The sequence below is a fragment of the Heptranchias perlo genome, chromosome 29, assembly GCF_035084215.1.
Source record: "Heptranchias perlo isolate sHepPer1 chromosome 29, sHepPer1.hap1, whole genome shotgun sequence".
Taxonomy (NCBI): domain Eukaryota; kingdom Metazoa; phylum Chordata; class Chondrichthyes; order Hexanchiformes; family Hexanchidae; genus Heptranchias; species Heptranchias perlo.
This window is the reverse complement of record NC_090353.1, coordinates 25161214-25186083: the sequence shown is the minus strand read 5'-3', so window position 1 is coordinate 25186083 and position 24870 is coordinate 25161214. Positions and strand designations below refer to the sequence as shown.

The following is a 24870-nucleotide window of genomic DNA, read 5'->3' as shown; positions in this document are numbered from 1 at the left end:
AGAGTCTTTGTGCAGGCCGCATCTCACTTCAACTCACTTTAATTATTCACATGAGCCTGACCCTGGAGACTACAGAGAGGTCATTTCTCATGACATTGTGTAGACACCGTTCCCGCCATGCCGCTTTCTGGTGGTGATTTTGCCCTGTCGGAAAATCTAGGCTAATTTCTTCATCATTCAGATCACATTGCCTTGGCAATGATCAAGGCTGGTTACTGTGACAGGCGTGAAAGTATTACAATTGAAAACAGGCACTAGGACAGCACATATAAATATTCTGAATGAATTATCTGTGATCATAGAGTACGCGTGCTGGCATTATTTTAAAATTATCAGGTCCTTCCCTTTTTTGCCTTTTCAGATAAAAAGACCAGGATTCTCCTCTTCAGGGTGGAGCTCTAAGGACCTCTCCAAATCTGCCCCAATCCCGGCCCATTTCCCAGCATCTGGATTCATCCCATATGCACAGCAGGATCCCAGCAAGATTCCCACTAGCTAGAGGGAGTCCGGCAGTGCTAAAATGGGAAAATCGACGGTGGGAATATGACCAGAAGAGTCAGTCAAGACTATTAAAGAGGCAACAGCACCCCAAAAATCGCAGTTCTGTGGAACAGCTCAACCAAGACTGGGGACTTCAGTGTTTGGGGCCAGACAGGAGGGAGAGGAGGTTGCTACAACAAACAACAACTACTTATATAGCAGCTTTAATGCAGAAAATCATCCTAAGACATTTCACAGGGGTATAATCAAAAAAAGGAGCCATTCCATCCATGGAGGAGGACCTCACGCTCTTTACCGCCACTCCCTGGGGCCTACCGCCTTCATCCCCATAACGGCCCTGGGATGGGAAGCGGTCATAAGGCAAGAGGGAAATTCTCTGGAGACCCAGGCACTGCCCTCCCACTGCCATTTGGGCACTCCCAGCGGTGGCGGGAAATCCATTAGGACAGTTACATTGAAACTACAGCACAGGAAACCGACCATTCGGGTCGACTGGTCTGTGCTGGTGTTTATGCTCCACTCGAGCCTCCTCCCTCCCTACTTCATCTGACCCTATCAGGATACCCTTCCATTCCTTTCTCCCACTTGTGCTAATCTAGCTTCCCCTCACCGCCATAATTTTCCCTCATTCTCCGATGTGATCTTGCCCAATTTTGGATGGGATTGCGGAGAGAATTGCAGCCAAAGACTTCGTTTATTGACAAACTGAGACCAGGCAGTTTTTTTTTGATTAAAAAAAGTTGTTGTCTTAACTTCTGGTACATTTTCTGTGTGGGTGCTTGCTGTTAGTCATCTCATTAGAAGGCAGTCACCCTGACTCCGTCTAAGGTGTGGTCACACCTCAACACTGGAAGATTTATTGTTAAGGATGCTGATAAAATTGGACTAACCCAGCAGGTTTGACAAAAGTTTGAATACTTAATCAAACTGGGACAGGGTTGTTTGTTTCACAAAATGTAGTATGGTGACAGACATAACACAGAGGTAGGAAAACAATCACGGAGATCCACCCAAACCAATCCAAAGGAGGGTCTCTCCCTTTCTGGCCAAAACTTGGATTTGTTGAATGAAGTTCATTTTCCCCCGTGTTATGGCATAATCCACTGTAAAGGCTTCTGACAAATGTACTTAAAGCCTCCATGTGTTCTGTCATTTGACAGTAAACAGGCTGATGTGGTGAATTTAACACCCCAATGTCATCACCACCACATTTCCTGTTGGGTATATACAATTGGCTTATTGTACTGTGTCAGAGAGGTTTCTCTATTGCAGTCATGACCTCAAACCTTGCATTTGCCTGAATTCTTGGAAGGGAATGATTACACTGAGCCAATGTAAGCTTTTGCTGTTACATCTCAGAATTACTGCTTTTGAAGTACAAACTCTCGCTCCACCCCTAAAGTCCCAAAAAGTGGAACCTCATGCATGTGAAGTTTCCGGTTAATCAGCTCCACTCCATTGAGAAAAAAATAGAATTTGTTTCAAGACTATAGCTGAACCTAAATGAAGATCCACCAAAGCACGTTTTGTGACTTATTTGTATTTAGGACATTTAAGAAAAATAAGCAGTATCTAGGTTTGTGTTTGTGGGTAATAGTCAAACTGAGCTGAACCTAACATCGCAGCCTTTTCTTGCCACCTCATCCATGACTTTTAATGACACCAACTCCTTAAATGGTCTGGAGACACCATTTCACCGGGGTTTCAGCTGAAGTTACAGCAGGAGATCAGGGGAACCCATGCGTAAATTCTACCCCAGGGCCTCAAAGGAATCCTGGCAATCAGGCAGCGGGCCCGATCACTCCAAACTCTGTTCTTGCATGAACTCGGCACGGCCAACCCCACCGAATCTTCCAGGGTCGGCTCTAATTAGATATGCAGTGCGAGCTCCCAGCTTGGATTGGACTTTTGAAATGTTGCAGCACTCACAAAAAAATCCTCTATTTAATTATGCAGCTGTGGAGCTTTTCCTTCACTAACCAGGCCAAAGGAGGGTTACCCTGTTTGCCACTGAAAGGCAGGCTCCCCACAGGAGAGATCAATGGGAGGAGGTGGTAAGAAAGGGTCAATGTGGTGTCCAATATTCAGAGGATTTGGGAGCAGATAAGGAAAATGTTTGTCAACCTCAAATATACTGAGCTAAAACTACTCAACACTTCCGTATACAAAGTAGATAGGCAAATATGCATACAGCAAAGAGTTTCCTCTCAACTTGTTAAATGTAAGGAATCTTACAACACCAGGTTATAGTCCAACAATTTTATTTTAAAATCACAAGCTTTCGGAAATTATCTCCTTCGTCAGGTGAGTAGTGAATGAGATCTTCTCAAATCGCATATCTTATATTAGGCTGGGACACCATCACACCAATCAACGGTGTCATTGGTGTTCAGACAGGTTAGCCACGGAAAACAGTAGGTCCCAGTATGCTGAATACACATTGTGTCAAATTACACAGACAGAGAGAAAGGGACCTGAAAGGCAGAGAGAGAGAGAGAGAGAGAATTTTCAGTTGTATTAAAAACAGATAACTTTTTTTTCCCTTGCTGGTGGGGTTACGTGTAGCGTGACATGAACCCAAGATCCCGGTTGAGACTGTCCTCATGGGTGCGGAACTTGGCTATCAATTTCTGCTCGACGATTTTGCGTTGTCGTGTGTCTCGAAGGCCACCTTGGAGAATGACAACGACAACGCAAAATCGTCGAGCAGAAATTGATAGCCAAGTTCCGCACCCATGAGGATGGCCTCAACTGGGATCTTGGGTTCATGTCACGCTACACGTAACCCCACCAGCAAGGGAAAAAAAAGTTATCTGTTTTTAATTCAACTGAAAATTCTCTCTCTCTCTCTCTCTGCCTTTCGGGTCTCTTTCTCTCTGTCTGTGTAATTTGACACAATGTGTATTCAGCATACTGGGACCTACTGTTTTCCGTGGCTAACCTGTCTGAACACCAATGACACCTTTGATTGGTGTGATGGTGTCCCAGCCTAATATAAGATATGCGATTTGAGAACCTCTCATTCATTACTCACCTGACGAAGGAGATAATCTCCGAAAGCTTGTGATTTTAAAATAAAATTGTTGGACTATAACCTGGTGTTGTAAGATTCCTTACATTTGTCCACCCCAATCCATCACCGGCATCTCCACATCATCTCAACTTGTTACACCTTGATTGAGGCCACATGCCTATGACAACCTTACTCAGACAGCCTTACAGCTCTTGCCTAGCTTCACATAAAATCATACAGCACAGAAGGAAGCCATTCGACCCATTGTGCCTGTGCAGGCTCTCTGAAAGAGCTTCCAATTAGTCCCACTCCCCCGCTTTTTCCCCAAAGCCCTGCAAATTTTTCCTTTTTAAGTATTTATCCAATTCCCTTTTGAAAGTTACTGTTGAATCTGCTTTCACCACCCTTTCAGGCAATGTATTTCCAATCATAACAACTCACTGAGAAAAAAAAATTGTTCTCATCTCCCCCCTGACTTTCTTGCCTGCTGATATTGTATTAGGAAATGCTGGTATGCAGAATGGGCACTTAGGTGTCAACACGTGGCCTCTAAACTTCCAACATCTCAACACTATGGGATGAAGTTGGTCAGTGCCAGTAGAGCAAAATGGGCTGATAGCGAATGGCTTATTCTAGCCAAGCCTGATTCTGTCCACATCCAATGTCGACACATCCACATTTTGCAGCAGGAGTCACTGGATAGAAATTAGAGCAGCAACCCTGAATGATTTTTCTCTCCCTAGCCCTGGGAAGCCAATTATAGCACCTCAACTGCCATTCTGGCTGAGATCAGCTAACTCAGCACAGATTATGAATTGAACCTGAGGCCTTCTGGTCTGTGTGTCTTAACATTACACTGGTGGGTAGCATCACAGCCATACCCAATTTTGTCCACACCCAATATCCACATCTGTGTACTTTCCACTACTGGATAGTGATCCAATCCGGGAGGAAGCATGGAATCCAATCCATGGCAGGAACCCTGCTTGATTTATCTCATCTCTAGCCCAGGGACACTGAAACTAATTGTAACATCCTTTCCACTACCCAAGCTAACTCAGTGCAGAGTTAGGATTAAATCTGGGAGTTTGCTGATCTACATGACTCAAAACCCCACCGGGTAGCACGTGTATCAAGTGAGCCAATGGGGTGTGGCTCGATACCATTTTTAATAAGTATTTCAAAGAATTGTAAAGACCTTTTTAAGGAAGTTGCCTTTAATGTGTTAAAACAACAGGTTGCTACAGTGGCATTTTAAAAAAATCATTCTGGGGATATGGGCGTCACTGGCAAGGCCAGCATTTATTGCCCATCCCTAGTTGCCCTTGAGAAGGTGGTGGTGATCTTTCTTCTTGAACTGCTGCAGTCCATGTGGTGAAGGTACTCCCACATTGCTGCTTCATGGAAGGAAAACAGTAGCAGAAAGTTACTTTAATGCTGCAATCAAATAAACTCATGCAGCCATCAACAAATGAACAATTCTGAGATAATGGATAAGCAGTAAAGTTTATCTATAAGGCTGTGCTAGAAGAATGAGTTCAATGCCGATCAGTAGCTGGATGGAGAATGCCCATACTCATTTTACCTCGGAGGCAGCAGACAAAAGCTGCTTTTATGTGACACTTGTTTAGGTCAGATCATGCCCATAAGTTGGCTCACATTTATACTGCTAAATCTTTTCTCTTATTCACTCTATTAGCTTTTCACGGGGCTATGATTCTGCTGTTGGGGTAAGGGCGTCGGATTTAATGGTGTAAACACCAGGAACTGGGTCACAAATGCTGGTCTCCCAGAATCTGACTTTAAACTTTAGCCTTAAATGAGAGGCTAAAGGAGATTGATTCCATCATTCTAAGTCAAATTCAATTGCAACTCCAGAAATGAAGAGATTGTGTCTTAACTCACTGGTGGGTGAAATCATTGAATTAGGTGGTACAGTGGACCAGAACAAATTACAATGTGCAAAGTGTCAAATTGTGTATACAAGTGAAACAAATCACAGAGGATTAAGCATACATAGGTTGGGGATATCAGAGGTTTACCTGGCTCCCACATCAGTAAAAAAGGACATACAACACCAATATCTGTAGAGACGGAATACTGTAGCACATTAGAGTAGGTCCACCTCAATTTCCCAAACGGTGAGTTCCCGATCTCAGCCAATCCACGATGGAGAGGTGACTAGCAGAGGTCAGATATTTTCCTAAAGGGAGCAAACACAAATCAGAGGATGGATCATCCAAGTGCACTCACAGCAGGTCACAGCAGCAGCTCTCCTTCTCATTACCAACATTACTGCTCATGCCCTCACAACAGTCACAAACAGCAGTCCGGGTTAACCCGGTCACAACTGAAAGGCCTTTCATTCTTCTGCTAATTACTTCCACCTTTTCTCACCGCAGCCACTCTCTTGCATAAGAGCACCACCCCATCCTTCTCCAAACTTGCCGCTTCTCCCTTTTGGCATGCTCTCTAGATGAAGAAGCCTCACACAGCTGATCAGCGGTTTACAACAAGGAAATACTAACTTTCTGCAACTCTTTCTGCAGGAGAAGACAGCCCACAACAAGAGAGAGGATCCGCACCCAGGGGGTGAGGGGCTGCCTCCATCCACTCACTCAGATGGAGGAGGAAGCGATGCAGATCTTGGGGCAAGAACAGCCAGAAGCATCGGAAATGGTGAGGCTAGTTCAAGCCCACAGCGGGGTGTTTGCCTTTATAACTACAATCTCTCTTTCCTCTCACTATCCTCCATGTAGACTCTGCGGCACCTTGGTGCTGGCTACCGCTGACAGTCCTCCACTGCTTTGTTAACTGTTACCTCCTTGTCCCTTCTCCCCTTCTCTAAGTTCTCCTCATCCTTTGGAATCTGAAGCAGAAACCTTGGAGGCGGGGCGGGGGGGTGGTGGAGAACCCTTCCGAAGAAGCATTGTCAAATGCTTCATCTCTTCCAAGCATTAGCTCAGAGATTGGCAGCCCCAGTTGGGATTGGCAGAAGTAGCGGAGGATGCGCAAATGAATTCACACAGATGGAGCAGGAAGCAGTGGAAAGGGAAGTCCAGGAAATGGCTTGCCAGAGGGCAAGCCCAGGTCCTAGCTCTGCCATAGAGGATCAAGATGCAGACCTCAGAGGCTCAGTCTACAGAAAGAGACTCCTTGACATGCACCAGCAGTTTTTGGGGGTATTGGACCGTCTGTCTAGGAGTTACCGCAACTTCTTCACTCAGAGGGTTGTGAATCTTTGGAATTCTCTACCCCAGAGGACTGTGGATGCTCAGTCATTGAGTACATTCAAGATTGAGATCGATGGATATTTGAACACTAAGGGAATCAAGGGATATGGGGATAGGGTAGGAAAGTGGAGTTGAGGTAGAAGATCAGCCATGATCTTATTGAACGGCAGAGCAGTCTCGAGGGGCCGTATGGCCTACTCCAGCTCCTATTTCTTATGTTTCTATGACTGAGACAATGGAGGAGTTCCATTCCAGCATGTTCCGCATTCTGGCCAGTGGCATTTGCAGTCTACCATAGAGCATATGGACACAAATGAACATATGGACACTGCAGCCAGGACCTATTTACAGGAGTTTGTGTCATCAGCTCAGGCAGCTCTGATGAAAGCTCAGACTGGTGCCATTCAAGCTCCAGCCTCCTCAGTATCTACTGGCTTCAAAATGCTCGTGGAACACATTGATGTGGGCTTCCAAAGCGTCTCTGATCTCCTACAGTCTGCTCTTCCTCAGATCACTAGCAGTGAGGTCCTACCCATGGGAGTGGCAGTGGCTCAATGGGAGTAGCACATGCTGCCCTCTCTCAGGATGACAGCAGGTCTGCTCCCGCGCCACCCTCTGAACCAGTGCCCACCATGGTGCATGGAAGGCAGCTAGCCAGACTGCCCCAACATCAGCCAAGATGCGCAGTCTCCAGCTGGCCTCTCAAGACCGGAGCTGCTAGAGGTCACCGGCCATAAGTATCTCAAGGACCCTCACCTGAGCATCAGTAGACTTCCACCACCCCTGTTGAAGCCACTAGGGGAGCATCTCATAGATTCAGTAGGTTAGATAAGAAAACACTTGAGAAGAGCACGATGGGGTTAAACTCAGTTGAAATTATTCTGTAATGCCAGCCTGTGAAAACATAAAAAATTATAATAGCTGAATGGTGTAAGTTTGTCTGGATTATAATGAAGTATTCAGCCATCAGTGGTCAGATTCTGGGGGGTTTCCCTGCAATATGAGGGTTAAGATGAACTGTTGAAGGAACGGTTAATGCAGGGGTTATGTGAAGGGCTTGGTTCTGAATGTTATTTTACTGGAAGCGCTGGTCTATGAGTGCCTGGTTAAACTGAGAGTTTCCTTCACTATTGATGCCATCGTGTCTCCTGTATCATGGTCATCTGCTGCATCTTGCATAACCTCACCTTTCAATGGAGGCAAGACATTGAGCCAGCAGCAGCTGAAGAAGAGGAGTCATTGAGTTGATCTATGAGTTGCAGCCTAATAGCCCTGGCTGCTTGCTGTGCAGGTCTTGCTGCAGCTTCTCCTGCATCCTCTTCTTTCTGGGGCTCTTCTTCCTCCAATAATGACTCCTCTGTTTCAACACACCAATGACTTACTCTATTACTGCGTTGGTGCTGCCATGGCTATCATTGTACAGGTTTTCAGCTGGGGTTCATGGGTGCCGCCGGATGGGTGTCATCGTCCATGGCAATAATGGGTAGGCTTTTACTGCCAAGGATTACTGAGTAGTCCCACCTCTCAGCACTACTTGCATTTTAGCCACTAAAAATAGCACTGGGGTCCTATTTGCACGATAGGATCTCGATTTCCATAAGATTATTAACTTAATGTTAGTTGACGGCCACCTAAGCTGAGGACCTTGGGGAAATGGCCCTGGCAGCACCATTAATGGAAATGGGGCAGTGAGTCTTTCCCCGACATTATCGGGGTGCTACCACCCCTGTTTCCACTGGGCGGGGGGGCCTCAAAATTCACCTCAGGGATACTTAATGAGGGAAAGAACATCCAATAATAAACACACAACACTTTTGAAAACAAGAAGCTCGAGACCTGCTCAAGAAAATTTCTTGTACGTCCTTAGATATGCTGATTGAAACAGAAGAACACAGATGTATACTTAAAATATGTAATAAATTAACAGCAGTAAACATGGGCCAAAATTTTTTTAAAAAATGACAAGCCAACAGCAACAACATTGTGTGAGATGTAAAGAATTGTAAAAATATCCTAAAGAAGTAAAACAATCAGTGACCCCTCAAACACTTACCTACTCATGCATATTCAAAAGTCCAAAGATAACATATATTCATTCACATTCCATTCTGAAGTCTGCATCCAGGACAAAATCCTGTAAATGTCAGTTCAAAATATGTAGTCCTGACTGAACTGTATTTCTGAGAAATGCAGCTTTAGTAAAGTAAACAACAATCAGAAGTTCTGTATTTCCTGCGTACCAGTTGCCACAAACAGTTGGTGATGATGTAATATGTTTCACTGATTCCATGAACTGCTCTACTTTCCTGGAAGATCATAATTAAAAAGGAACAAGTACCAGCATCACTGAGACTAAAATCACAACTGTAATACTATGCAGTGTAGTTATGAATAATTTATACACTTACATACCTCCTGAAGTTTCTCAGCTCATGAAGTAACACACTTGAGATATCTCCAGGGATTATACTTGTTCCATATATGGACATAACAAAAGATGCTTATTGAACTCTTGTCTTCCTTTTACCCACACACTTGAGAAAATTGTATGCTGAACAACAAACATTCTCTTAAAGCAGCAACAAATGATGATGAAAATATTCAGACCGTCCAAGGTACTTGGCCAATTACCAAATGCTGCCACGGGAGACGAATCTTACTTTAACTTCTTTCCACTCATACCCTTTTTCATACAGTGACTGTATTTGATCAAAGAAGCAGTCACTTAGACTGCCAAATCCGTGGACTGTACACGTACTTGGGACAGTCAATGATTCTATTTACTGTACTTTGATACATAGTTTAAAATTAGCTCAATCTGGGTTTCCTTAAACGGTGATTCAGTACATTTACTTACGAGGGTCAAGTTCTGGTGAATTGAACTGAATGACTTCTCTTATACAGTGAGGAGTTTATTTGGAATCAGGATACACCAAAAATAGACTGATTTCTAACCCCAGGGCTCCACAATAAACTAACTCAGGTGCTAAGTTCTGCAGTAAATACTGACAGCTAAAACCAGAGTGGACTGGAAAAACTAACTTATTGTTCACTTATGTAAACAGAGCTTAAGGGTCCTGTGTCTTCTGGGTGGTGGTTGTCTTGGACAAAAACATCACAACTGGAACAGCTGGGAACAGGCTCAAGTGTTATTATCTCACAGAGACCTGAATGATGTCATTTTCAATGCCAACAGCAGAAATAACACTGGTGGATTTTATTTATTTAAGAGTAGATTGTTTTGAGGTATAACTCCTAAAGGGATGTCGTCAAATCTCCCTGGTAACTTTAAGTGTTTGCACTGATTGCCTTGACCACAGAACTAATATTACAACACAGTTAAAAAAAAATCATATGGATCTCTTGACTTTATTTACTCTTCTACAACAAACAACAACAACAAGGCAGCGAGGTGGTCTGGTGTGTTGGAACACATCATGTGGCATCATGGAATAGTGAGACACAGGTCTGTACTTGTGATCTTCAATGCTTTCAGATCTCAGCCCCACCAGTGAGACAGGAAGTGAGTAGAGGCTAGGCACGTCTTCAGAAAGAGGGAGGAAAAACAGGCGGAAGAGTCACTTCAGGCAGCTTTTACTTGCCTCAATGTGGCTTATTTCAAGACAGCATTAGCAAAGGTCACCTGACCATGCTGTCTATCACAGACTGTGCATGGTGTGGGGACAACTAATTGAAGTGGATAAGAAAATAGAGTCCCACCATTGCAAGACATCAATAAATACGTTGTAGTAGCTGGGACACACAACATGGAGCTCCCTCAATGGCTCAGTAAGTAAATGTATTCATTTCATGGTGTGATGATGAAGCATAGAGGTCAGGAAGATCTCAGGCTTTATAAAAGATCTCTGTGAAGGCAGAATTCAAGCTGGGGTGTGGTTCCACAGCACAGATCAACAACAACAATAACAACTAGCATTTATATAGCGCCTTTAACGTAGTAAAGTGTTCCAAGGTGCTTCACATGAGCGTTATCAAACAAAATTTGACACCGAGCCACATAAGGAGATATTAGGACAAGTGACCAAAAGCTCGGCCAAAGAGGTAGGTTTTAAGGAGCGTCTTAAAGGAGGCATTACCTTGCCCTTCTGTCTGATTTTTCCCACTCCAGCCCATGGGTACTAAACCAATTGTAGCAGCCCTACTGCTTGACTGGTTGAGATCAGCTAACTGATCAGGCACAGCCTAGGAATCAAACCTGGGACCTTATTGGTTTCTATGGCTCATCTCTACACAAAGCAATAGAATCATAGAAAGGTTACAGCATGGAAGCAGGCCATTCGGCCCATCGAGTCCGTGCCGGCTCTATGCAAGAGCAAACCAGCTAGTCCCACTCCCCCGCCCTATTCCCATAGCCCTGCAAATTTGTTCCTTTCAAGTACTTATCCAGTTCCCTTTTGAAAGCCATGATTGAATCTGCCTCCATCACCCCCCACCTACACAGTGCAGTGCCCAGAACTGGACACAATACTCCAGTTGTGGTTGAACCAGTGTTTTATAAAGATTCATCATGACTTCCTTGCTTTTGTACTCTATGCCTCTATTTATAAAGCCCAGGATCCTGTATGCTTTTTTAACGGCTTTCTCAACCTGCCCTGCCACCTTCAACAATTTGTGCACATACACCCCCAGATCGCTCCGTTCCTGTACCCCTTTTAGAATTGTGCCCTCTGGTTTATACTGCCTCTCCTCGTTCTTCCTACCGAAATGTATCACTTCGCATTTTTCTGCATTAAATTTCATCTACCACGTGTCCACCCATTTCACCAGCCTGTCTATATCCTCTTGAAGTCTATCACTATCCTTCTCACCATTCACTACACTTCCAAGTTTTGTGTCATCTGCAAATTTGGAAATTGTGCTCTGTACACCCAAGTCCAAGTCGTTAGTATATACCAAGAAAAGCAGTGGTCCTAGTACCGATCCTTGGGGAACACCACTGTACACCTCCCTTCAGTCCGAAAAACAACCATTCACCACTACTCTCTGCTTCCTCTTACTTAGCCAATTTTGTATCCATGCTGCTACTGCCCCCTTTATTCCACGGGCTTCAATCTTGATGACAAGCCTATTATGCGACACATTATCAATCCTCGGCCATGCCCTTCGCCTCCATAAGTAGGTCTCCTTTATGGTCCCTGATCGGCTGCACCCCTCTTCTTACTACCCATTTACTGTTTACAGGCCTATAGAAGACTTTTGGATTCCCTTTTATGTTTGCTGCCAGTCTATTCTCATACTCTCACTTTGCCCCTCATATTTCCTTTTTCACTTCCCCTCTGAACTTTCTATATTCAGCCTAGTTCTCACTTGTCCTTTCAACCTGACATCTGTCATACGCCCCTTTTTTCTGCTTCATCTTACTCTCTATGTCTTTTGTCATCCAGGGAGCTCTGGCTTTAGTTGCCTATCTTTCTCCCACGTGGGAATGTACGTAGACTGTACCTGAACCATCTCCTCCTTAAAGACCGCCCATTGTTCAATTACAGTTTTGCCTGCCAGTCTTTGATTCCAATTTACCCGGGCCAGATCTGTTCTCATCCCACTGAAATTGGCCCTCCTTCAATTGAGTATTTTTACTTTAGAGTGGTCCATGTCCTTTTCCATAGCTATTCTAAACCTTATGATACTATGATCGCTGATCCCTAAATGTTCCACCACTGACACTTGCTCCACTTGGCCCACCTCATTCTCCAGAACCAAGTCCAGCAATGCCTCCTTCCTCGTTGGGCTGGAAACATACTGGTGAAGTAAGTTCTCCTGAACATGCTTCAAAAATTCCTCTCCCTCTTTGCCCCTTATATTATTACTATCCCAGTGTATATTCAGGTAGTTGAAGTCCCCCGTTATCACAACTCTACGGCTTTTGCACCTCTCTGTAATTTCCCTGCTAATTTGCTCCTCTATCTCCTTGTCACTAGTTGGTGGCCTGTAGAATACACCCAGTAGTGTAATGACACCTCTATTGTTTCTTAACTCTAATCAAATAGATTCTTGTAAACAATTTTACAACACCAAGTTATAGTCCAACAATTTTTATTTGAAATCTACAAGCTTTCGGAGGCTTCCTCCTTCCTCAGGAACATTTACCTGAGGAAGGAGGAAGCCTCCGAAAGCTTGTAGATTTCAAATAAAAATTGTTGGACTATAACTTGGTGTTGTAAAATTGTTTACAATTGTCAACCCCAGTCCATCACCGGCATCTCCACATCACAAATAGATTCTGTCCTTGACCCCTCCAGGACATTCTCTCTCTCCAGCACTGCAATATTTACACATTGAACCACTAGGGATCTGCTAAAGTTATGGGTTTGATCTTTATGCTGAGTTAGTTAGTCTCAGGTGTACTGCCACGGAGAAGGGGAGGGGGGCTGTAATTAGACTCAGCAGCTCTGAGCTGAGGGGAACAAAATCAGTCCTTCTCCCATATAGTCTGACACCACTCACCGTCTAATCTCACACGTGAAGCATGGCCACTTGGGTAAGGCACTGAATGGCCTGTGAAACAGTGTAACAGTACCCCAACATGAGTTCTGGGAAGGAAGGGAGAAAAGGGAGACAATTGAGGAGGGAAAAAAACACAGCAGGGCATGATAATATATAATTTTATCACTAATTGCATCCAACACTACAAATGTATTGCTAGTTTCATTAAAAACAAATCAAAATCAATGGAAATGAGACAATTCCTATTTATTTGGCAATGTAAAGTGCTGTTGTATGGCACCAAATAGAACAGCAAATACACCTTGAGGCACTCTGAGTCACAATAGGTAGTCATCTATTCTTATACAAACATTGTAAATAGAATTCTGTCCTCCATTGAGAAAGGATTTATGAAAGGTTAACTAAAATTAAGAAGTGATAATCTCAATTTTTTTTTATTCGTTCATGGGATGTGGGCGTCGCTGGCAAGGCCAGCATTTATTGCCCATCCCTAATTGCCCTCGAGAAGGTGGTGGTGAGCCGCCTTCTTGAACCGTGTGGTGAAGGTTCTCCCACAGTGCTGTTAGGAAGGGAGTTCCAGGATTTTGACCCATTGACGATGAAGGAACGGCGATATATTTCCAAGTCGGGATGGTGTGTGACTTGGAGGGGAACGTGCAGGTGGTGTTGTTCCCATGTGCCTGCTGCTCTTGTCCTTCTAGATGTTAGAGGTCGCGGGTTTGGGAGGTGCTGTCGAAGAAACCTTGGCGAGTTGCTGCAGTGCATCCTGTGGATGGTGCACACTGCAGCCACAGTGCGCCGGTGGTGAAGGGAGTGAATGTTTAGGGTGGTGGATGGGGTGCCAATCAAGCGGGCTGCATTGTCCTGGATGGTGTCGAGCTTCTTGAGTGTTGTTGGAGATGCACTCATCCAGGCAAGTGGAGAGTATTCCATCACACTCCTGACTTGTGCCTTGTAGATGGTGGAAAGGCTTTGGGGAGTCAGGAGGTGAGTCACTCGCCGCAGAATACCCAGCCTCTGACCTGCTCTTGTAGCCACAGTATTTATATGTCTGGTCCAGTTAAGTTTCTGATCAATGGTGACCCCCAGGATGTTGATGGTGGGGGATTCAGCGATGGTAATGTCGTTGAATGTCAAGGGGAGGTGGTTAGACTCTCTCTTGTTGGAGATAGTCATTGCCTGGCACTTGTCTGGCACGAATGTTACTTGCCACTTGTCAGCCCAAGCCTGGAGGTTGTCCAGGTCTTGCTGCATGTGGGCACGGACTGCTTCATTATCTGAGGGGTTGCGAATGGAACTGAACACTGTGCAATCATCAGCAAACATCCCCATTTCTGACCTTATGATGGAGGGAAGGTCATTGACGAAGCAGCTGAAAATGGTTGGGCCTGGGACACTGCCCTGAGGAACTCCTGCAGCAATGTCCTGGGGCTGAGATGATTGGCCTCCAACAACCACTACCATCTTTCTTTGTGCTAGGTATGACTCCAGTCACTGGAGAGTTTTCCCCCTGATTCCCATTGGCTTCAATTTTACTAGGGCTCCTTGGTGCCACACTCGGTCAAATGCTGCCTTGATGTCAAGGGCAGTCACTCTCACCTCAGCTCTGGAATTCAGCTCTTTTGTCCATGTTTGGACCAAGGCTATAATGAGGTCTGGAGCCTAGTAGTCCTGGCGGAACCCAAACTAAGCATCAGTGAGCAGGTTATTGGTGAGTAAGTGCCGCTTGATAGCACTGTCGACGACACCTTTCATCACTTTGCTGATGATTGAGAGTAGACTGATGGGGCAGTAATTGGCTGGATTGGATTTACTCATAGAGTCATAGAGTTATACAGCACGGATAGAGGCCCTTCGGCCCTTCGTGTCCGCGCTGGCCATCAAGCCCTGTCTACTCTAATCCCATATTCCAGCATTTGGTCCGTAGCCTTGTATGCTATGGCATTTCAAGTGCTCATCCAAATGCTTCTTGAATGTTGTGAGGGTTCCTGCCTCCACAACCCTTTCAGGCAGTGAGTTCCAGACTCCAACCACCCTCTGGGTGAAAAAGTTCTTTCTCAAATCCCCTCTAAACCTCCCGCCTTTTACCTTGAATCTATGCCCCCTTGTAATAGAACCCTCAACGAAGGGAAAAAGCTCCTTAGTATCCATCCTATCTGTGCCCCTCATAATTTTGTACACCTCAATCATGTCCCCCCTCAGCCTCCTCTGCTCCAAGGAAAACAAACCCAATCTTCCCAGTCTCTCTTCATAGCTGAAGCGCTCCAGCCCTGGTAACATCCTGGTGAATCTCCTCTGCACCCTCTCCAAAGCGATCACATCCTTCCTGTAGTGCGGCGACCAGAACTGCACACAGTACTCCAGCTGTGGCGTAACCAGTGTTTTATACAGCTCCATCATAACCTCCTTGCTCTTATATTCTATGCCTCGGCTAATAAAGGCAAGTATCCCATATGCCTTCTTTACCACCTTATCTACCTGTTCCGCCGCCTTCAGGGATCTGTGAACTTGCACACCAAGATCCCTCTGACCCTCTGTCTTGCCTAGGGTCCTCCCATTCATTGTGAATTCCCTTGCCTTGTTAGTCCCCCCAAAGTGCATCACCTCGCACTTTTCCGGGTTAAATTCCATTTGCCACTGTTCCGCCCATCTGACCAACCCATCTATATCGTCCTGCAGACTGAGGCTATCCTCCTCGCTATTTACCACCCTACCAATTTTTGTATCATCAGCGAACTTACTGATCATACCTTTTACATTCATATCCAAGTCATTAATGTAGACCACAAACAGCAAGGGACCCAGCACCGATCCCTGTGGTACCCCACTGGCCACAGGCTTCCAGTCACAAAAACAACCTTCGACCATCACCCTCTGCCTTCTGCCACTAAGCCAGTTTTGTATCCAAAGTGCCAAGGCACCCTGGATTCCATGGGCTCGTACCTTCTTGACCAGTCTCCTGTGGGGGACTTTATCGAAGGCCTTACTGAAATCCATGTATACCACATCCACTGCGTTACCCTCATCCACACGCCTAGTCACCCCCTCAAAAAATTCAATCAAATTAGTCAGACATGATCTTCCCTTGACAAAGCCATGTTGACTATCCCTGATTAATCCTTGCTTCTCCAAGTGGAGACTAATTTTGTCCTTCAGAATTTTTTCCAATAATTTTCCTACCACTGATGTTAGGCTCCCTGGCCTGTAGTTCCCCGGTTTTTCCCTACTCCCCTTCTTGAATAATGGTACTCCATTAGCGGTTCTCCAGTCCTCTGGCACATCCCCTGTGGCCAGAGAGGTTCTGAATATATGTGTTAGAGCCCCCGCAATCTCCTCCTTTGCCTCACACAGTAGCCTGGGATACATTTCGTCCGGGCCTGGGGATTTATCCATTTTTAGGCCTGCTAAAACCGCCAATACCTCCTCCCGCTCGATGTTAATATGTTCGAGTATATCACAGTCCCCCTGCCGTATTTCTATGTCTACATCGTCCTTCTCCATAGTGAAAACAGATGCAAAAAATTCATTTAGAACCCCTCCTACATCTGCCGGCTCCACACACAGATTGCCATTTTTGTCCCTAATGGGCCCTATTTTTTCCCTAGTCATCCTCTTACCCTTAATATACTTATAAAACATCTTAGGATTTTCCTTTATTTTGCTCGCCAGTGTTATTTCATGGCCCCTCCTTGATCTCCTAATTTCTTTTTTAAGTATCCCCCTGCACTTTTTGTACTCCTCTAGGGCTTCCTCCGTCTTTAGCCTTTTGTATCTGCCAAAAGCCCTCCTTTTTTTCCTAATCCATTCTCGTATATCCCCTGACATCCAAGGTTCCCTGGAGTTCTTGGAACCACCCTTGACCTTTACGGGAACATGTTGCCATTGTATGGTCTCAATCTCCCTTCTGAAAGACTCCCATTGCTCCGATGCGGATTTTCCTACAAGCAGCTGATCCCAGCCCATTTTGGCCAGATCCTGCCTTATCCTATTAAAGTCGGCCTTCCCCCAATTTAGAACCTTTATTTCTGGCCCCTCCCTGTCCTTTTCCATGACCACCTTAAATCTCACCGAATTATGGTCACTGTCACCAAAGTGCTCACCTACTAGCACTTCTTCCACTTGGCCGGCCACATTCCCTAGAATTAGGTCCAGTACCGCCCCCTCTCTTGTAGGACTTTCTACATGCTGGCTCAAAAAGCTCTCCTGGATGCACGTTAAGAATTTTGTACCCTCTAAGCCTTTTACACTCTGAGTATCCCAGTTAATATTGGGGAAGTTGAAATCCCCCACTATTATTACCCTATTATTTGCACAATTTTCTGAGATTTGCCTACATATCTGTTCCTCTATCTCCCCCTGACTGTTTGGGGGCCTATAGTACACTCCCATCAAAGTGCTTGCCCCCTTTTTGTTTTTAAGCTCCACCCATATGGCCTCATTAGAGGAACCTGCTAATATATCATCCCTCCTTATGGCAGTAATTGATTCTTTAATTAATATTGCGACCCCCCCTCCTCTTATACCTCCCCCTCTGTCTCGCCTGAAGATTCTGTACCCCGGAATATTGAGCTGCCAGTCTTGCCCCTCCCTCAACCATGTCTCTGTGACAGCAACAATATCATACTCCCATGTGTTTATCAACACCTTCAGTTCATCCACCTTATTCGCAAGACTCCTTGCATTAAAATAGATGCCATCCAGCCTTGCCCTCACATATTTACCCTGTCTTCCAAGCTGACTTGTTTTTTTCTCTATATTTGGCTGCACATCACCCCCTATTGTAGCTCCACTCTGTATCCCATCCCCCTGCCAAGTTAGTTTAAACCCCCCCCCCAACAGTGCTAGCAAACCTCCCCGCAAGGATATTTGTCCCGCTCTGGTTCAGGTGCAACCCGTCCGACTTGTACAAGTCCCACCTTCCCCAGAAGCAGGCCCAGTGATCCAGGAAACTGAAACCCTCCCTCCTGCACCAACTCTTTAGCCACGCATTCATCTGTTCTATCCTCCTATTTCTATACTCACTAGCCCGTGGCACTGGGAGTAATCCAGAGATTACAACCTTTGAGGTCCTGCTCTTTAATCTGCTACCTAGCTCCCTAAATTCTTGATGCAGGACCTCATCTCCCTTCCTACCTATGTCGTTGGTCCCAATGTGGACCACGACCTCTGCCTGCTCACCCTCCCCCTTGAGAATGCCCTGTAGCCGCTCAGTGACATCCATGACCCTGGCACCAGGGAGGCAACAAACCATCCTGGAGTCACGTTTATGGCCACAGAAACGCCTGTCTGTTCCCCTTACGATAGAATCCCCTACCACTATAGCTCTTCCACTCTTTTTCCTCCCAGCCTGTGCAGCACAGCTACCCCTGGTGCCAGGAAGTTGGCTGCTGCTGCCTTCCCCTGATAAGTCATCCCCCTCAACAATATCCAAAGCGGTATATTTGTTTGAGAGGGGGACGGCCACAGGGGACCCCTGCACTGCCTGCCTGCTCCTCTTACTCTGCCTGGTGGTCACCCAATTACTTCCTGCCTGTACAACCTTGTCCTGCTTTTAGTGGACAGGACATACCTGGGCAATTTTCCACATTGTCGGGTAGATGCCAGTGTTGTAGCTGTATTGGAACAGCTTGGCTAGAGGTGCAGCTCGTTCTGGAGCACAAGTCTTCAGCACTACAGCTGGAATGTTGTAGAGGCCCATAGCCTTTGCTGTATCCAGTGCACTCAGCTGTTTCTTGATATCACGTGGAGTGAATCGAATTGGCTGAAGACTGGCTTCTGTAATGGTGGGGATATTGGGAGGAGGCCGAGATGGATCATTTACTCAGCACTTCTGGCTGAAGATGGTTGCAAACGCTTCAGCCTTGTCTTTTGCACTCACGTACTAGACTCTGCCATCTTTGAGGATGGGAATGTTTACAGAGCCTCCTCCTCCCGTTAGTTGTTTAATTGTCCACCACCATTCACGACTGGATGTGGCAGGACTGCACAGCTTTGATCTGATCCGTTGGTTGTGGAATTGCTTAGCTCTGTCTATAGCATGTTGCTTCCGCTGTTTAGCATGCATGTAGTCCTGAGTTGTAGCTTCACCAGGTTGGCACCTCATTTTTAGGTACACCTGGTGCTGCTCCTGGCATGCTCTTCTACACTCCTCATTGAACCAGGGTTGATCCCCTGGCTTGTTGGTAATGGTAGAGTGAGGAATATGCCGGGCCATGAGGTTACAGATTGTGCTGGAATACAATTCTGCTGCTGCTGATGGCCCACAGCGCCTCATGGATGCCCAGTTTTGAGCTGCTAGATCTGTTCTGAATCTATCCCATTTAGCACGATGATAGTGCCACACAACACGTTGGATGGTGTCCTCAGTGCGAAGACAGGACTTCGTCTCCACGAGGATTGTGCGGTGGTCACTCCTACCAATACTGTCATGGACAGATGCATCTGCAACAGGTAGATTGATGAGGACGAGGTCAAGTAAGTTTTTCCCTCGTGTCGGTTCACTCACCACCTGCCGCAGGCCCAGTCTGGCAGCTATGTCCTTCAAGACTCGGCCAGCTTGGTCAGTAGTGGTGCTATCGAGCCACTCTTGGTGATTGAAAAACACGATGTGCAGGGCTCATTAAAATAAAATAAACTATAACATATTTAGTAATACATAATATTTAAAATTAGCACTGTTGCATTCAAGAGTATGATTTTGTAATAAGAACATATTAAAAAAAGATTTTAGTGTGGTGATACACTGCACCCTGAGGGGGTTGGATGGGAGTTCAGTTCTTGTTATAACCACATACAGCTTCCGATCTCAATCAGAGGCACGTAACCTGAAGATGAAAGAGAAACCTGAAGGACAAGTCAATACATATCACTCTTGTATACCACTGTTTTACTGACTGCTTGAAATCGATGCAGGTCAAGGTACTGAAGTGAATCAGTCACCCACCACCTTGGCAAAGAAATACTATGTGGAAATGGCAAAAAGATAATTCCACAACAACAAAAAAAATCATGCATTTATATAGCAACCTCAAAGATCTTTGCAGCCAATTAACTACTTCTTTAAAGTTGTGTAATGTAGGAAACACAGCAGACAATTTGTGTACAGCAAGGTGATAATAACCAGATAATCTGTTTTAGTGATGTTGGTTGAGGGATAAATATTGGCCAGCACCCCAGGCAGAACTCCCCTGCTTTTCTTTGAAATAGTACCATAGGATCTTTTACATCCACCTAAGAGGGCAGAAGGGCCCCTCAGTTTAACATCTCATCCTTCAACAGTGCAGCACTCTCTCAGTGCTGCACTGGAGTGTCAACCTAGATTTTGTGCTCAGGTCTCTGGAGTGGGATTTGAACCCACAACCTTCTGGCATACAGAGGCACGAGTGCTACCATTGAGCCATGACTGATACTTGCTATGACAATGCAATCAGAAATCAGCAGGCTCTCAGTAACTGTTGAGTCTCAGGGCCTACTGCATGCTTTTGGATAACAGCAACCAGAAGGGTTTTAGAGCCAAAGATCTGGAGGGTCCCTGCAACAGACCACAAGATCACTCACCTTTTTGAGCCTGCTTTGCCTTGCTGCTAGTTTCCTTCAGACTTTCAGATCTGAGAGAGGCTGCAGACACATGGCCCATTGCCAGCTTCTTTGGGCACACTACCAAGGCATCAACAGGAAAGTGAGGTGGGAGTGCCTGGAATGGACTTGGTCTGTGTTTGCAGGCTCTGCACCTTAGGGAAAGTCCCAAAAATCCTAAGGCAATATAAAGGGAGTGGAGGCAAGTGTCATTGACCTCTTCCCTGTTTTGCCAAACCTTTGCACCCAGGGAACAGGTACTGACCCCAGCAAAGTCAGCCCCAAGGTATCGTCTACTAAAAAGTGCTACTAGACTCCTGATAGTTTGGTGATCTCAATGCATCATCTGGTGTGGTACTGAGCCATGCGGAGCAAAAAGCTTTCAGATTTGATCCCTGGTCTGTGCAGATCTCAGTTGGGACAATGGAAGCACTCCAATAAAAATAAAAATCAGGAGAGATGTAAAACGGGCTGCTGACTCGTTGTCACCCGTTTTACACTATCGCACAAAGTCAAGATCTATCCCAATGCCCCTGGCCTAGGGAGATGAAAAAATTCAACTAAATTACTCATTCCCTGTCTAGTGACTCACTCCTAGAATGTATGTGCATGTGGACATTGGACAAAGGCAGGCTATGCACCCAACAACAACAGCTGGCATTTATAAAGCGCCTTTAAAGTAGTAAAACGTCCCAAGGTGCTTCACAGGAGCATCATCAAATGACACCGAGCTACATAAGGAAATATTAGGACAGGTGATCAAAAGCTGGGTCAAAGAGGTAGGTTTTAAGGAGTGTCTTAAAGGAGGAGAGAGAGGTCGAGAGGCGGAGAGGTTTAGGGTCAGAATTCCAGAGTTTAGGGCCTAGGCAACTGAAGGCAAGGCCGCCAATGGTGGAGCGATTAAAACTGGGGATATGCAAGAGGCAAGAATTAGAGGAGCGCAGAGATCTCGGACGGTTGTAGGGCTGGAGGAGGTTAGAGAGATAGGGAGGGGCAAAGCCAGAGGGAGGGGCAAGGCCATTGAGGGATTTGAACACAAGGATGAGAATTTTAAAATCAAGGCGTTGCCGGATTGGGAGCCATTGTAGGTCAGTAGGCACAGGGTTGATGGGTGAAGGAGACTTGGTGTGAGTTAGGATATCGGCAGCAGCGTTACAATACATTATAATAGCATTGTTTTGGCTCATACATGAAGAATGGCCACTCTGGCAGAGGTACTGGACAGCTTTTAGCACCCAGGGAGCTACCCGAATATGAGTCGCCGTATTTAGAGGAGAGGGAAAAAAAGACTGAAACTAAATAGAGGCGCTGTGATCAGTGTAAGATTGGCTTTATCTCTTCTGTACTTTGGAGCCAAAAATCTGCAGCCCTTGAGGGGCACTCCCACTGTAAGTCCAGTTGGAGTGCGGTGCAAGGGTCAGGAATTAGGTTGGGACCTGGAAAGCTGAGTCCCAGTCTTCCGCAGCAGTTTCTGCGAGGCCTTGTTTGAGGCTGAGTCTTTGCCGGCCCCAAGCAAGATCACAGGCATTAGATGGGATGTGGCTGGGAGAGGGGACACTCGGGTTGGGAATTTCCTCGTCCCCAGCTTGGCAGAATATTGGCGGACCGAGTGACAGCAGAAAGCAGGTGTATCGTCTTGCCAACTGGCAGATCTGAGACCCCCCTGTGGGCCAAAGCCTGGGTGTTGGCCTGGACTTCTGAAGACATAAAGGGGACCAATGGGGCACAGATGGGCTGTTTCTGGAGGGGACCTTAGTAACCCTCTCTGAGGCAGCCAATTACTGCTTCACTTTGAGGCCTTCCCCATCGAACCTGAGATGTGGTGCCACTGACCTTTTGAAATGAGGTGACCTCTTCCTGACCCCCCCCGTACTTTGGTGGGGACAGCATTGAAAGTCATAAATGGGCACTGAGACTTGGATTTTCAGCCCCAGTCTGCTTCTGGTAGGTGCAAGATGCTCATCATTTGCAATGTTGCAGACTACACTTCTCCTAAGCACATGGAGAGGGGGAAATAAATTGCAGAAATTCAACTGCAGCTTGCTCCAATTTGCAAGATTTTCTATTTGTGTGGAACTGAAAGAAATATATAGATTTAAATTATTTGTTAATGGCCTAAGTTAATGACTCACATACAATTAATAACCACTTTTAAATGCTGCAGTCAGGAGTAATAGACAACAACAGCCTCCCTGTTCAGTGAAGACACGGTGTTTCCCTTAATGGTAACACTGGAAATCTGATCGAGCCCAGTCTGCGACTGATATTAAAAATAGAAAATGCTGGAAACACCCAGCAGGTCAGGCGGCATCTGTGGAGAGAGAAACAAGGGTTAACCCTTCAGGTCGATGACCTTTCATTAGTACACCAGCATCCACAGTAATTTGCTTTTGTTACTTCTGATAATACAGGTTTCACACTTCTGAAATGGAGGCTTAATAGTCACTTAACCTATATGTGTATCACTTGCTGACATTAATCCAGCTGTAGAGAGAAGGACAGGGGAAGAAAACACAAATCAATCGCCATTGCTGTTCATGTGCTGGCTTTTCTTCCTCAGGTGGCGAATATTGTGCCCCCTACTCATCCTCCTCTTTCTTCCATCAGTAAACTGTTTTGCAACATGCAGCACACCATCGTCATTTTGGCCATATTCTGTATTGGCTCAGGGTGTATGCATCGTGGGTACTCCTGGGGATGTGGACATTAACATGCTGTGGGATAACAGCATTTGTATTTGTACGCAGTTATCTAAGTCATACATAATGTGGCTGCCACATTGGTCCAGGTAGCTGAAGCACTGCTTGAGCATGCTAGAGGCCAACTTGATCAGCTCCCTGCTCTGGCCATTATAGTGCACCTCACATCCGGCACACAGGTTGTGCAGAGACATAATGAGTCATGTGGTACAACACATAGCCCATATCTCCCAGCAGCAAGCAATCGAGCCCTACCTCCCTTTGAAAGGGCTTGATAATGCTGAATTGGCTCGGGATTTATAAATAATGGTAGGCCCGGGGATGTGGGCGTTGATTTACATAATATGGTCAGTGGTCACATACCATCTGCGCTTTAAAGGAATTAAAACTTTTTTGATTTACATATGCCATGGCACTGATAGACTGCTCAAATAGCCACATGGGCACACTCAATTATTTCTTGAACCCTAGGCAACTGTATGTGTTGTCAGAAGCCCTGCTGCCTTTGTTCTGTGCCAAAGTTGATGTACTGTTGGACATGGACAAATCGGGCATTAGCCACCTGTTTTATGGCTACAGTGGATTAAATAGCAGCTCACATCCGTGAGGTTCCCTGTTAGGGCCAGTAGCTGGTATTGGAGAGCTGGCAGTACTTCTGACTGCCGCAGGGAGGTCAATCCTGACTGAAGACTGTCCCTTCACTCAGGATGTGGCACAGGTCAGTAATTGGACAGCTTCAGCCAATGCATGTACAGTTGCTCCACTAGGGACAAATAGCTGCTTTCTAGCCTGTAAACGTGGCCCCAGGAGTAGTTGGTGTGGCCAGTGGTGACTCTTCCATGAAGCTATTGCTACAGGCACCAGTGATGCAGCTGGAAAGGATCTCCAGCACACTTACTTTATAATACTGTAATTCCAACTTCAGGTCAGGAGGAATGGGTGGCATTGGAGAATTTATTACACTTGATGGAATACTTGCCATTAACAGCCATTCATTGACATAATTAAACAAGCCATTAAAATTAAGCCAGAACATTGGTCTCTTTTTAAGTTCTTTTTAAGTTCCATTGGCTCTAGCGGTCTCCCCGCCTTGCTTTTTCTCTCCTTCCTGAATATAAAATACATTTCTCAGTGGATCAATATCATTTACCTCCATTGCAAAATGGAAATATTGGGCTATTTTTTCCACTGTTTGAACTCATTTTAATTCATCTTCCTCGCCCCATTTTGATCCCCATGCTTGACACAGCATTCTTCATCTGAGGACAAACAGGTGATTTTTAAAAATTATGTCACAGGATTATCACGTCGCTTGTGCATAATGCCATCACAAAAAATATGGCACTTAGCTGTTTTAGCTGATTCCATCTCCATGGTGATCAAG

General features: G+C 45.6%; 2 long non-coding RNA genes across 2 annotated transcripts; both read right to left on the bottom strand.

The window, feature by feature from the left end:
- Positions 1–3589: 3589 nt before the first annotated feature.
- On the bottom strand, positions 3590–9473 carry LOC137299523 (uncharacterized). The gene is made up of 3 exons (XR_010957913.1): positions 9160–9473; positions 7504–7641; positions 3590–5717 (listed from the first exon to the last, which is right to left on the bottom strand). It is a non-coding gene; the product is annotated as an uncharacterized lncRNA (long non-coding RNA).
- Positions 9474–10281: 808 nt separating this feature from the next.
- Positions 10282–23626, bottom strand: LOC137299524 (uncharacterized). Its single transcript, XR_010957914.1, has 3 exons — positions 22924–23626; positions 13213–13298; positions 10282–10291 (listed from the first exon to the last, which is right to left on the bottom strand). It is a non-coding gene; the product is annotated as an uncharacterized lncRNA (long non-coding RNA).
- Positions 23627–24870: the final 1244 nt, after the last annotated feature.